Source organism: Suricata suricatta, chromosome 5, assembly GCF_006229205.1.
Source record: "Suricata suricatta isolate VVHF042 chromosome 5, meerkat_22Aug2017_6uvM2_HiC, whole genome shotgun sequence".
Lineage (NCBI taxonomy): Eukaryota > Metazoa > Chordata > Mammalia > Carnivora > Herpestidae > Suricata > Suricata suricatta.
The window spans coordinates 151,464,370-151,476,565 of record NC_043704.1 but is presented as its reverse complement, the minus strand read 5'-3'; positions in this window follow the sequence as shown (position 1 = coordinate 151,476,565).

The following is a 12,196-nucleotide window of genomic DNA, read 5'->3' as shown; positions in this document are numbered from 1 at the left end:
CCAGATGGGAAAAAAGAGCAAAATGGATGTTTATTCAGGACCAGACCCCCAAACCCGGCCTCTGCTGGCTTCTGGGACTCCAAGAAGGAGTGAGGGCTTTGAGTCAGGATCTGAATCAAAGAGTTGTTTTAAGGATTAAATCCATTAATTCATGTGCAGTGTTTCTCACAAGGTAATGTGCACACAAATTCTCTGGGGAGTCTTGTTAAAATGCAGATTCTGGGGCACCTGGGTGGCTCAGTCGGTTAAGCCTCGACTTCGGCTCAGGGCAGATCTCACGCTCGTGGGTTCGAGCCCCGCGTCAGGCTCTGTGCTGACAGCTAGCTCAGAGCCGGGAGCCTGCTTCCGGTTCTGTGTCTCCTCTCTCTGCCCCTTCCCCTCTCATGCTAGGTCTCTCTCTGTATCAAAAATAAATAAAACATTTTAAAAATTAATAAAAAAATAAATAAAACGCAGATTCTGATTTATCAGGTCTGGGGTGGAGCCCGAGAAACCATCTGATTTACAGACTCTTGGACTATGTCAGTGCTGCTGGTCCAAGGACCACACTTTGAGTAGTTGACAGCTTAGAAGGTTGCTTCACTTAGCAAATGTATGTGAGAGATGTATGTGTTCAATGACTATCTGAGGGGATGAACTAAGCTGAAAGTTTCATAGTCTGATGGTAGTGGATTCAGTATTTTCATATCTCTCCTTTTATCTAATCCCCATAATTCAACAAGATAGAACTTCCTGTCCTCAGTTACAGCGAAGGAGTCTTAGATGTCTTTCATCTATCCTGGAAAGTTCTCAGCAATTACTTCTTTGACCATTGTCTCTCTCTTTCAGTCAAATTAGGACTCAAACTAGACTGTGTATAACATCATACACCTTTCTGTATGTACCATGTCCTCTGTGATTTCTTCATGTTTGTGTCTAGTTCACTAATTCTTGTTTCAGCAGCGCTGAATATACCGTTGAACACACCCACTGAGTTTTACGTTTCCATTTTTAATTGCCATTGGTTTCTAAATTTCCATAGTTATGTTTTCATTTCCAGGAGTACAACCTGGTTATTTTTCAGTTCCTTCCTGTCATTTTTACTCTCTTACTCCTTGTTCATATTTTCAAGTCCTATTTTTTTTTTTGCAATTCCTTCTTTTGTCTCTTTAAAAACAGTAGGAATATTTATTTTATATTCCATATCCGATAATTCTCATCTCTGACAGTTTAGTGAGTCTTTTCCCATGTATGTTGTTGTGATACCGTGATTTATAAGAAATATGTTTCATCTTCATCCTTCCCTGGCAGGGACAGAGTTCCGACAACCCTTGGAATTTCCCAGGTGATATGAGCGATAAAGGTATCTTTGTTATTCCTAACAAGCTTTTTTCAACCACACCTGAGTTTACTAAGTTAAGGAAATGAGTTTCAGAAAGCCCCTATGGATGGAGGCTGGTTGCCAGAGGAACCCCCAGGTGACTAACGAGCTGGAACCTCCAGACTAGCCCCTCACCTCCCCTAACCCCCCGTGGGGAAGCGGGGCTGGAGGCCGAATCGGTCACCAATGGCCAATGACTTAATCAAGCATGCCCATGGAATAAAGCCTCCTTAGAAAACCCTCACGGAGGGGTGATGGGTGCCTGGGTGACTCAGTCAGTTAAGCATCCGACATCGACTCAGGTCATGATCTTGCACTTTGTGAGTTCTAGACCCCTGTTGGCTCTGTGCTGACAGCCTGGAGCCTGCTTCTGATTCTGTGTCTCCCTCTGTCTCTGCCCCTCCCTGGCTCATGCTCTGTCTCTCTCTCTCTCTCAAAAAAATAAATAAACATTTTTAAAAAAGAGAAGGGAAGGGCCTCACAGAAAGGGCAGGAGGGGTGGGGAGTAAGTGAAGGTGTCAAGACAATGCTATGGAAGTGGAGAGAAACCTTCCCCATACCCTGCCCTATGCATCCTTTCCATCTGGCTGTTTCTGAGTTCTATCCTTTCAAAATGAACCAATGACCTAGTAAGTCCACTGTGTCCCCAAGCTCTGTGAGCCACCCCAACAAATTATTGAACCCAAGAAGGGGGTCGTAGGAACCTCTAATTTACAGTTGGTTGGTCAGAAGCACAAGGGACAGCCTGGATTGGCGGTTGGCATCTGAAGGAGGCAGGGAGCAGTCTGTGGGACCGATCCCCTCACCTGTGGGCTCGGACGCCATCTCCAGGTCGATAGTGTCAGAATTTAGTTAAATCGTAGGTTACCCAGCTGGTGTCGGAGAACTGCCTGATACGGGGGGGAAACCTCACAGCTTTGGTGACCAGAGTGAAGTACTGGGGACACTAAAAGCTCAGAGAAACAGGAGAAGACTTTGTCTCCTACCGGTGTTTCTGCTGACTTTCTCAAAGTACCTTGACTCCTTGTAAGTTTTGTATTTTTTTATTTTATTGTGAGTCCAGAATCATGGGAATTCCATCAGGGAGAATTATTTGAGGCTGGAGAGGATCTCTAAGTGTTGGGCCTACATTAAATTAAAAATTCTCAGCTCTGGGGCGCCTGGGTGGCTCAGTTGGTTAAGTATCGGATTTCAGCTCAGGGCAAGATCTCCCAGCACAGGAGTTCCCGCCCCACTTCAGGTGAGCCCTGCTTCTCTCTCTCCCTCTTTCTGCCCCTCGCTCACTTGCACCCTCTCTATCTCAAAAGGAAAAAAATTATTAGCTTGTTTATTTCAAACCTTGAAAATAATGGTATTCAAGCACCAACCCCACCCAAGGGCCAGTCCAGGGCCACAGATTCACCGAGGACATGTCTCGCCTGAACTCAGAATCAAGACTCACCTGAGACAGACAAGTTTCCTTGCATTGTTCCTTTACAAGGAGGGTTTTTCCTGGTTTATGTTTTTACTGACAGTGTAGATCTTTGTGGATCATAGCTTCACATGGAGTGGAAAGAGGACTCAGCTCTCACAAGGCCCAGTGTCTTGCTTCTGTTCACGTCTGTGGTTGAAGGTGCCTCCAGACAGCCGGAAACATCAGTGCTCACTCACACACCTGAATTCCCTCTACCTCTTCGCCTCTAGTCTCTAACAACCGGCCTTCATTTTCTTGCAAGGTCATCTTGCATTTAAAATCACGTTTCAGGGCCCTGGTGGCTCAGTCAGCTGAGCGTCCGACTCCATGTTGGCTCAGGTCATTTTCTCAGGATTTGTAGGTTTGAGCCCACATTGGGCTCCTCAATGATGGTGTGGAGCCTGCTTGGGATTCTCTCTCTCTCTCCTTCTCCCCCTCTCTCTCTGCCCCTTTAAGCATTCGCTCACTCTCTCTCAAAATAAAAAAAAACAAACTTTAAAATAAAGTAAAATTATGTTTCTTATGTTTTATCTAGCATTGTTAGTGGCTTGTAACGGAAGGGTTTTAGAATTTCTAATCTCTCGTTTTGCCAGAACAGAAATACAGTCCCTTTCTAAATTCACGGGGCTCAGTAAAGATGATAAAGTGTGACACAATCCACGCAGGAGGCAAACCACCAAGATTGTTTGCCTTTGTAAAGGGAATAAGAGATTGGATATTATCCACATTAAGGTATCTTGGGGACAATATTGCTCCGGGGGCTTTACCAGTAAACACTTCGAGGAAAATGGCATCATCAGGAAAGGTTCCATAAAGTACATTCCTGGGAGAATTTTCCTCTTAGAATGTTGATAAGAACTTGCATCCACCTGTCAGAGGGTAGTTTCTGTCCATCTGAGACAAAAAAAATCACTCCATTGAAGATCAGTGTAATGATCATTGTTACAGCAGCTTAAAGTTGCATACAGGGCATTATTTTCAAAGTCCTTCTCCTGTACTTATTTTGGGCACCTTCGGGCATATGTCCCCAAAGGACCCCTGGGTTAAGGAGTTTTACGGGGGAGTACTTGGGTGCCTCCTCTGGGGCCAGAAGCCCCCACACCAACAACAAGGCCATAAGCCCTTTTTGAAGAAGGCTTTTAACAAGCCACCTGGAATCCAAGATCCAAGCATCCAAGATGCTTTTGTCTTCCCTGAATCTAGCTTCATCACATATGCTGAGTTCCATGGAGAGACTTGGGCTCTTTGAGGGTCACTGGTGTTCACCAAACTCAGAGTTCTCATAGTCTTGGCTGTCCAATACATTTTGCCATAGGTTCAACCCAGGTCCATCAGAGTTCATGTCCAGCACCTTTTCATTCCCATTAACAGCCTTCGAACAGGGTCTTCATGCAGAAGTGGTTATTGGAAGACACCATCCAATAAGGAATGCTGTGACACTCTCTCAGTCTGCCCACAATCCAACCACCCAACACAGGGCTTCTCCACCAGCAGGCTCTCCCCAGTCTCAGGTCACCTCTGGTACAGGGACAGTGGCCTTGTTGGATGGACTCTAGCTCTCAGCCGACTGATCCTAGGCACCTGGCCACCAGTGGCCCCCACGGTTGCTCCTCACTTTCTTTAAGTTTTATTTATTTAGGTTTTCTCTATACCCTATGTGGGGCTTGAACTCACAATCCTTAGATCAAGAGTCATATACTCTCCCATCTGAGCCAACCAGGCTCCCCCCAGCATTGCCCTTTCCGAGCAGGGCAAACACAGAGAGCAGGTCTGGGTTAGACGGGTAATCCTGGGACTGTCAAGAATGACCTATTGCCGTGCTGTGCACTCCACATAGCATGGGGTTTGTATTCTTTCAAGGCTGTGATTCTTGATACCAAACAAAGGTAAAGGACATTCATGTATCCTTCCTTATCTAAAATCTTCAGTTCCTCTCAATCTTGCCCAATATAAAACCTTAGGAGATTTTGGCCTTTTTCTTGACACCTTGACATGACCCAGAACGTTCCAAGGCACATTATAAATAATCACCTAACATTTCAATGTGGATGATCAGTTCTTACTCACCTTCAAAACATATAACAATTCCAGGACACCTGGGTGGATCAGTTGGTTAAGCATCCAACTTTGGCTCAGGTCGTGATCTCACAGTTTGTGAGTTCGAGCCCCACATTGGGCTCTGTGCTGACAGCTTTGAGCTTGGAGCCTGCTTCAGATTCTGTGTCTCCCTCTCTCTCTCTCTCTGCCCCTCCCCCACTCGTTCTCTCTCTCTCTCTCTCTCTCTCTCTCTAAAAATAAACATTAAAAAACCCTTCAAAATATATCACAATTCTAATTTCAACCAGAACACAAATATTACAAAAAAGTGTGGCATATACCAAAATTAAGAAATACCAAGACTACTTAACTCATAGGAGGAAGCAAAGGCTCAGAGCAGGTAAGTAATTCAGTCCCAATCCCAGGGCCAGGACACAAACTCGGGCCAACTATACCCAAATATGTTAACTTCGCTGGTATGCCGTGTTGCTATCTCACTTCTTTAACATAACTCCATCTTATGAGGAAAGATGACCCTGTTATAAACCTCACAGATAACGCGGAAAGGCCAAGATTTTCCATGACGTCATAGTTGGAGTCAGCACCAAGATTATCAAAACAACAGAGAGATTGAAGAGAAATAGAGACAGAGACAAAGACGAGACTCTTTGTAAAGTGATTACTGTCTTTGATTCATTTTTTACTTTTCAGACCTCCTAGGGGACACACACACACACACACACACACACACACACACACACACAGCCAAATAATCTAAGAGAAATGTGTCATAAGAAAGCCAGAGAAGTCTCTCTAAAAAGAAACATGGCATCTCCACGGGTGCAGTGCTGTCGTGAAGGTCATGTAGGAGAGACACAAGACGGGAGACAGCCAGGCGAGGACTCTGTCCTGATTAACCCAGGGCCCAGATAAGCAGAGGTCAGATAAACAAGGCTGCCTCTTCTGAGCAAGGTGGCCAGGGGTCAAAGGACAAAATGCATACCTGTCCCCAGGGTAGATTTGGTTTCTCTAATCTTTCAGGCAATGGTTTATCAAAAATCTGGCCCTTTAATATTTTTTTAAGTCTATTTATTTATTTTGAGAGAGAACACAAGTGGGGTAGGGGCAGAGAAAGAGAATGTTTCAAGCAGGCTCTGCACTCTGCAGAGCGTGATGCGGGGCTTGAACCCACAAACTGCGAGATCATGACCTGAGCTGAAGTCAGACACTTAACCCACTGAATGACCTAGGCACCTTGAGAAGCTGGCCGTTTAATGAGACCGAACCATGGACCAAGAGCCAAGAATTCAGCTCTCAGCTCCGTCCTGCCACTGACTCACCGGTACTCACAGAAGGCAGAAATGGCTGTTCATCAGCGTTCCCTGGTGTAACAATCACACATACAATAAAAACAACTAGCATTTATAAGGACATCGCATGTGCCATATTCTTCACATACATGACCTTGACCTGCCCCAACTCTGAGGTAGTTACTACTGTCATCACACACATACGGAAACTAAGGGTCAGGGCATGAGATGATCTACCTCTCATCACATGGCTGATAGACCACAGGGCTTGGACTTGAGCCAGGGAGTGTCTGGCTTCAGCACCTCCATGTCACAGTGGCTCACTGTGGCTCTCGCCTTCTTCGAGAAGAGCAGGGGGTCCATTGGGAGACGGGCATTGCCACCTTCTTCTCCTTTTCTCTCCCATCACCATTCAGCCCACAGGCACACTTGGCTTTTGCTGGTGGAATCCAGGGAGAGAGACCCAAACTTGGAAAGTCAAGCCCATCCATCTCTCATTCACCATTGTGGGTTTAGGAGACCATATGATTATTTTTCAGATGATGCTCTGTTCTCTGGAGAAGCTCAGACTGAAAAGGATTCTTTTTTTTTTAATGTTTTATTTATTTTTGATACAGAGAGAGACCTAGCATGAGAGGGGGAGGGGCAGAGAGAGAAAGAGACACAGAACCGGAAGCAGGCTCCAGGCTCTGAGCTAGCTGTCAGCACAGAGCCCGACACGGGGCTCGAACCCACAAACATGAGATCTGCCCTGAGCCGAAGCCAGAGGCTTAACCGACTGAGCCACCCAGGCGCCCCTGAAAAGGATTCTTATGTAGATTTTCAGACAGTGTGTTTGTTATGCGTTTTGTTGTTTCCACAGCGTGCAGAATTTAGGAGCATTGAAGAAATCAGCCCCCACTGCAGGGTTCCTTTAGTTCTTCCAGCTGCCACATCCTCATGATACAGAGGTGTCTCTGCCAAATCAAAGGGTATGTAGAACAAACACTCCATGGAATAGTTGCAAAATAATGTGATAGGAAGATGAAAATCTCAGCCTCAACTGCCGGGAAAACACCGGAGTCTAGAGGGCCTGACACACAGGCAGGCTGAGATCCCCTCTCACGTTCTCTCCTTTTCCAAGTCTGGCTCCTGAGATCTTTCTTACCTGCTCTCAGGGATCTTCAAGAGCAAGTCAAGACCTATACGTCAGTGATGCCATTTGTACACAACTTGGCATCTCTAGGACACACAGAGTCCTCCACTTCTGAGTCCCAAATTGAGTGTAAGTTCTGGTAGATTAAATGAGATAAAATAGCTGAAAATATTCCTGGGTCTATACCCTCCCCATTTGTGGGTTTGGCCTGAAAAAAAACCAGTTCCAGAGCCCAAAACAATGTGCCAGAATACATGATGCTTAGGGAAAGTCTAAAGTTTTGCAGAGGATGCGGGGCAGGGGGAGCATAACCACAAACACTCTCTAAAGCTCGTGGTTGGGGAGGAACTTCTCTTCCCCCTGGTGCTTCTACTCCTTCACCACCCCTACTACCCACCATTGCGGGAGAAAAACCTAGAGCTTACAGAACACTTATCTGTAACTGGGACCCTTCATTGTCAGTCAATCCCAAAAATCGTCGGGGTGCACTCAGGATCAGAAGGACTTGAACCCTAAGGATAAAGTCATGATCGACAGGGAATAAAGTCAGAATTTTGTTTACATAGGGAATAGTCATCTTTTTATATAACATTGTGGGAAATAAATTCTTAAGTGGTTGGATATATTTAGTTTTAAGTTACTTTAGAAGAAAACAAGCAACAACCCAAGTTGGAAACCCTTCTCTTGCCAACACTCTGTATTAGGGTTCTCCAAAGAAACAGAACTAACAGAATGTGTGCGTGTGTGTGTGTGTGTGTGTGTGTTTGTGTGTGTCTAAACAGAGAGTAAGAGAAAGACAGAGAGATTTTAAGGAATTTGTTCACACAATTGTGGAGGCTCGGCAAGTCCAAGATCACAGGATCAGCCAATAGCCTAGAGACCCCGGAAAGAGTTGCAATCTGAGTCTATATGTGACTTCCCAGAATTCCCCCTTCTCCTGAGAAGCTCAGTCTTTTTCTATTAAGGCCAACATCACTGCTTACATTTCTCACTCCACCACATCCTGCATGAACAACCAGAGTACACTGTCATCTTTGACGGAGCTGAAGGACATAACCTTACCGATACTGAGCATATGCCTAAGACTAGAGTGCTGGAAATGTGGTAAAGGAGGAGAAAAACTCAGGCATTAGAAAGGCCTCTTCGAGAAACAGTAGGATGTATGGGTGTCCGTAGGACACAGGCCCCAAGCCTAAACCTAACAGTGAGGACTCATGCCATGAGTTAGACCCGCTAGACCAGAAGCATGCTATGTTTTATGTATATTGGATCACACTCTCAGATAGCGCTATAACGATATCTAGATCACTGGATAGCTCACCAAACCCCCAGACACGTAAATGGACCCAGCCAACATTGGCAAAGGCTACTTGCCAATCACCACACAGGCAATAGCAGCAAATGCTCAGTATCATAAGCCACCACCATTTTGTGATTGTTACACAGCGTTTTTGCGGCACTAGCTAACTGATACACCGACTCTCCAAGTCAAAGAACGGGCTGACAAATTCAAATGTTGACAGGGAAAGGCAGGTAATATCATCCTGCAAGAAGGCAAAGTGGAGTCTCCATTTAACTGGCACATAAGTGCCCACCCACAGGGGACAGCCAGTGCTCAGCTTAACCAATCACTCCGTGTGGGAACGTCTATTCAGTGCTCTCTCAATAACGTTTCAAGAGAGGTGGAGACTCAGGTGTTCATGTGAAATGTATTATCTTGCGTGTTTTCCATATATTTTCTTTTCCTCAGAAAACTAGGCAGTGGTAACAAAAATGCAAATTAAGTCTCAACTGAAATGCAATTTCTCTTTCTATCCAAAAGATTAGCAAAAATCTAGAAGTTCAACAATATACTCTGTTGGGGACGTTTTGGGAAAACAGGCACTTTCATGTATTGCTAGAAGGACTCCAAAGCACGATAACCCCTGTGGAGGAGGATTTGGAGATATTTAGTAAAATTACATATTCATTTACCCTTTGATCCAATAATCATACCTCTTGGAATGTATCCCAAACATATTCTGCCAACACAACAAAACAGATATATGCATGAGGCCACTAATTGCGACATCAATTATAATAGCTAAAGCAGAAAACAACCAAATGCCACAATCAGGGACTGGTTGAATAAATCATGATCCTTTTATGTGACAGAAAACTGTGTAACTACAGTAAGCAATGGGGAATATCCCCATCTTCTACCATGAAGTACATTCCAAGTTACATTGCTCAAATGATTAAAAAAAAAAAGGTGTCACAAAATGTGTATCTTATTCTATTTCTTTTTTTCAATGTTTATTTATTCATTCTGAGAGAGAGAGAGAGAGAGAAGAGGAGGGGCAGAGAGAGAGAGAGGATCCCAAGCAGGCTGTGAGCTGTCAGCACAAACACTGACGTAAGGCTGGATGTCCTGAACCACGAGATCATGATCTGAGCCGAGATCAAGAGTCTGGTGCTCAACTGACTGAGACACCCAAGTAACCCTATATTCTACTATTTCTGTAAGAAAGGAGGAGATATATAGAAATATATACAGATTAATTCAATTTTTCAACGGAAGAGTAAGTACAAACTTTTTTAAAGGTTTTTTATAGGGGAAAGGAAAGTACAGAATAGGTGAGACAGAAATAGAATCTAGATTTATTTGAATATATTTTGGTTCTTAGATATATCTTTAATGCTAACTATTTTTATACATCATTTTAAGACACAATTACATTTTAAAATATTAATCCCCAAATATGAAAAAAGTAAAATGAAATAAGTGAACCTGTGTATCCATTTTGGTGGCCAAACAACACCGAAGGGGGGGTGCCTGGTGGCTCAGTCAGTTGGGCATCTACTTCAGCCCAGGTCCTGATCTCAAGTTTCATGAGGTTGAGCCCCACACCGGGCTTCTCTGCTGTCAGTGCAGAGCGGGGCTCAGATCCTCGGTCCTCCTCCCTCGGCCCCTCCTCTGCTGGTTCTCTCCCCAAAATAAATAAATATTTAAAAATAAACACAGAACCTCTAGCAATTTGACTGTATACTTTTAGTGGAATCTTTACTAAGTACAGAAAGAATTGTAAAAACAACAACTACAAAAAGTAACTGTTTCAATAATAATATTGTTGGTGGTTGTGTGTGGGTTTGGAATTGTAAGAGCACTCCATGGTAATGTGGGATATAAGTGCTGAATAATTACAGGACATTCCAATTCCATCATCCATGCTGTTTTGGGGAACAAAGATTGTGGGTGTGGGAAGAAAGAAATGCAAATATTAGGAAAGTTTTAAGGAAAAACCACATGATCCTGAGGCTGAAAAGGAACATCAGTTCAAATTCATAATGTATTTTATGATGATAGATGATAGATAGAGAGAGAGAGAGAGAGAGAGAGAGAAAGAAAAAGAAAGAAAGAGAGAAAGAGAAAGAAAAAAGAAAGGAAGGAAGGAAGAAAACAAAGAAAGAATATAGATGATTGATAGATAGAAGAGAATAGATAGAAAAAGAAAAAGAAAGAAAGAACAGATGGTAGACACTATAGATGATAGATAGACAGACAGACAGACACTACCCACACTTCCTGGTTTCAGTGTCAAGGCCAACAACAATGAGTCCCCTTCAAGCTCATATTACAATTTCTAGATACCACTTCTCACTAAAAGGAACCAAATTCGCTCGGAGAAATCGCTAATTCCAAATCTGCTCAGGAAATAAATGAAGAGCCTGAAACATCCAACTGTATCAGAAAACAAGAAAATCATCAAAGCCTAATGGGGTTATCTCAACTTGCCAAGTTCTCACCGGCCAAAGATGGGACAAGCTGAGCATCGATAATAATCTTTTTAAAACATAATAAAATTAATGCTAATGGTCATTGCAATAAATTAAAACATCAGTTATGTTCAAATTCATGGGTCCATTTTCTTAAAAGAAGACAATTGGAAAAATGCAAACCTTGACTAGCTGTTCAATAATGTTAAAGAACTTAGGAGGAATAATGGTAATGGACATTATGTTTTTAAAAAGGTCCTTATAGTTTAGAGGTATACACCGTCAGTCCTAACGATCCCGATTCTAGACTTGCGGCCCCCCCTCACTAAAATTAATCTGTACTCCCCAAACCAGCACCTTCAGCTTTTTTGTGGTCACTCACGGGCATGGGCAGTATAGCAAAAAATTTGAGTCACCCAGGGTTCAGTTCTCCTACTGTAAGCAAATATTCTTTCTGTGGTCTATTTAATGTCACATTTCTGTGATTTTTTTTTGTTAATTTCACTGTTTAAAATGACTAAATGCTGAAATACAATCCAGTGGTTCCCAAGGGCAAAAAGGCTGTGAGGTGCCTATGGAGAAAATACAACTATGACATCAGCTCATTCAGACTTGAGGTATAGTGCGATGGGCCGTGAGTTCAATGTCAGTGAGTCAATAACGTATATTAAATAAAGTGTCTTTAAACAAAAACCCATGTAAAACAAGGAAATGTGGCCACAGGCTCACAGGAACCTCACCCTTTATTTCCACTACGAGTAATAGTTCAGTATTTGCTAACTCAGTGTTCTCAGTGACTTTATAGAAGATAAAGAACCAATGTTTGTGTTACAGAACGTAAAGAAACAACAAACAACAAGAATCAGCCTACTAAAACGGTTGTAGATTATCTAGGACAAAAATACTGTGCAAAGAGAGTAAGGTATACTCTGGACTGGATTGGATTCACCGGACCCAGTTCTGAGTCTCTTGTCGATTTCATTCTCCTTAACTACTGCACGGAACAGAATCTTTTCCATTTCAATCATTCCCCTATTAACAGACATCTGAGCTGTTTCCAGGTCTGCAGTGCCAGGATCAGCGTTGCAGTAAACATCTGCACAGGTGTAAAAGTTTCTCTTGAGAAGACGCGGAGAAGTGTAATT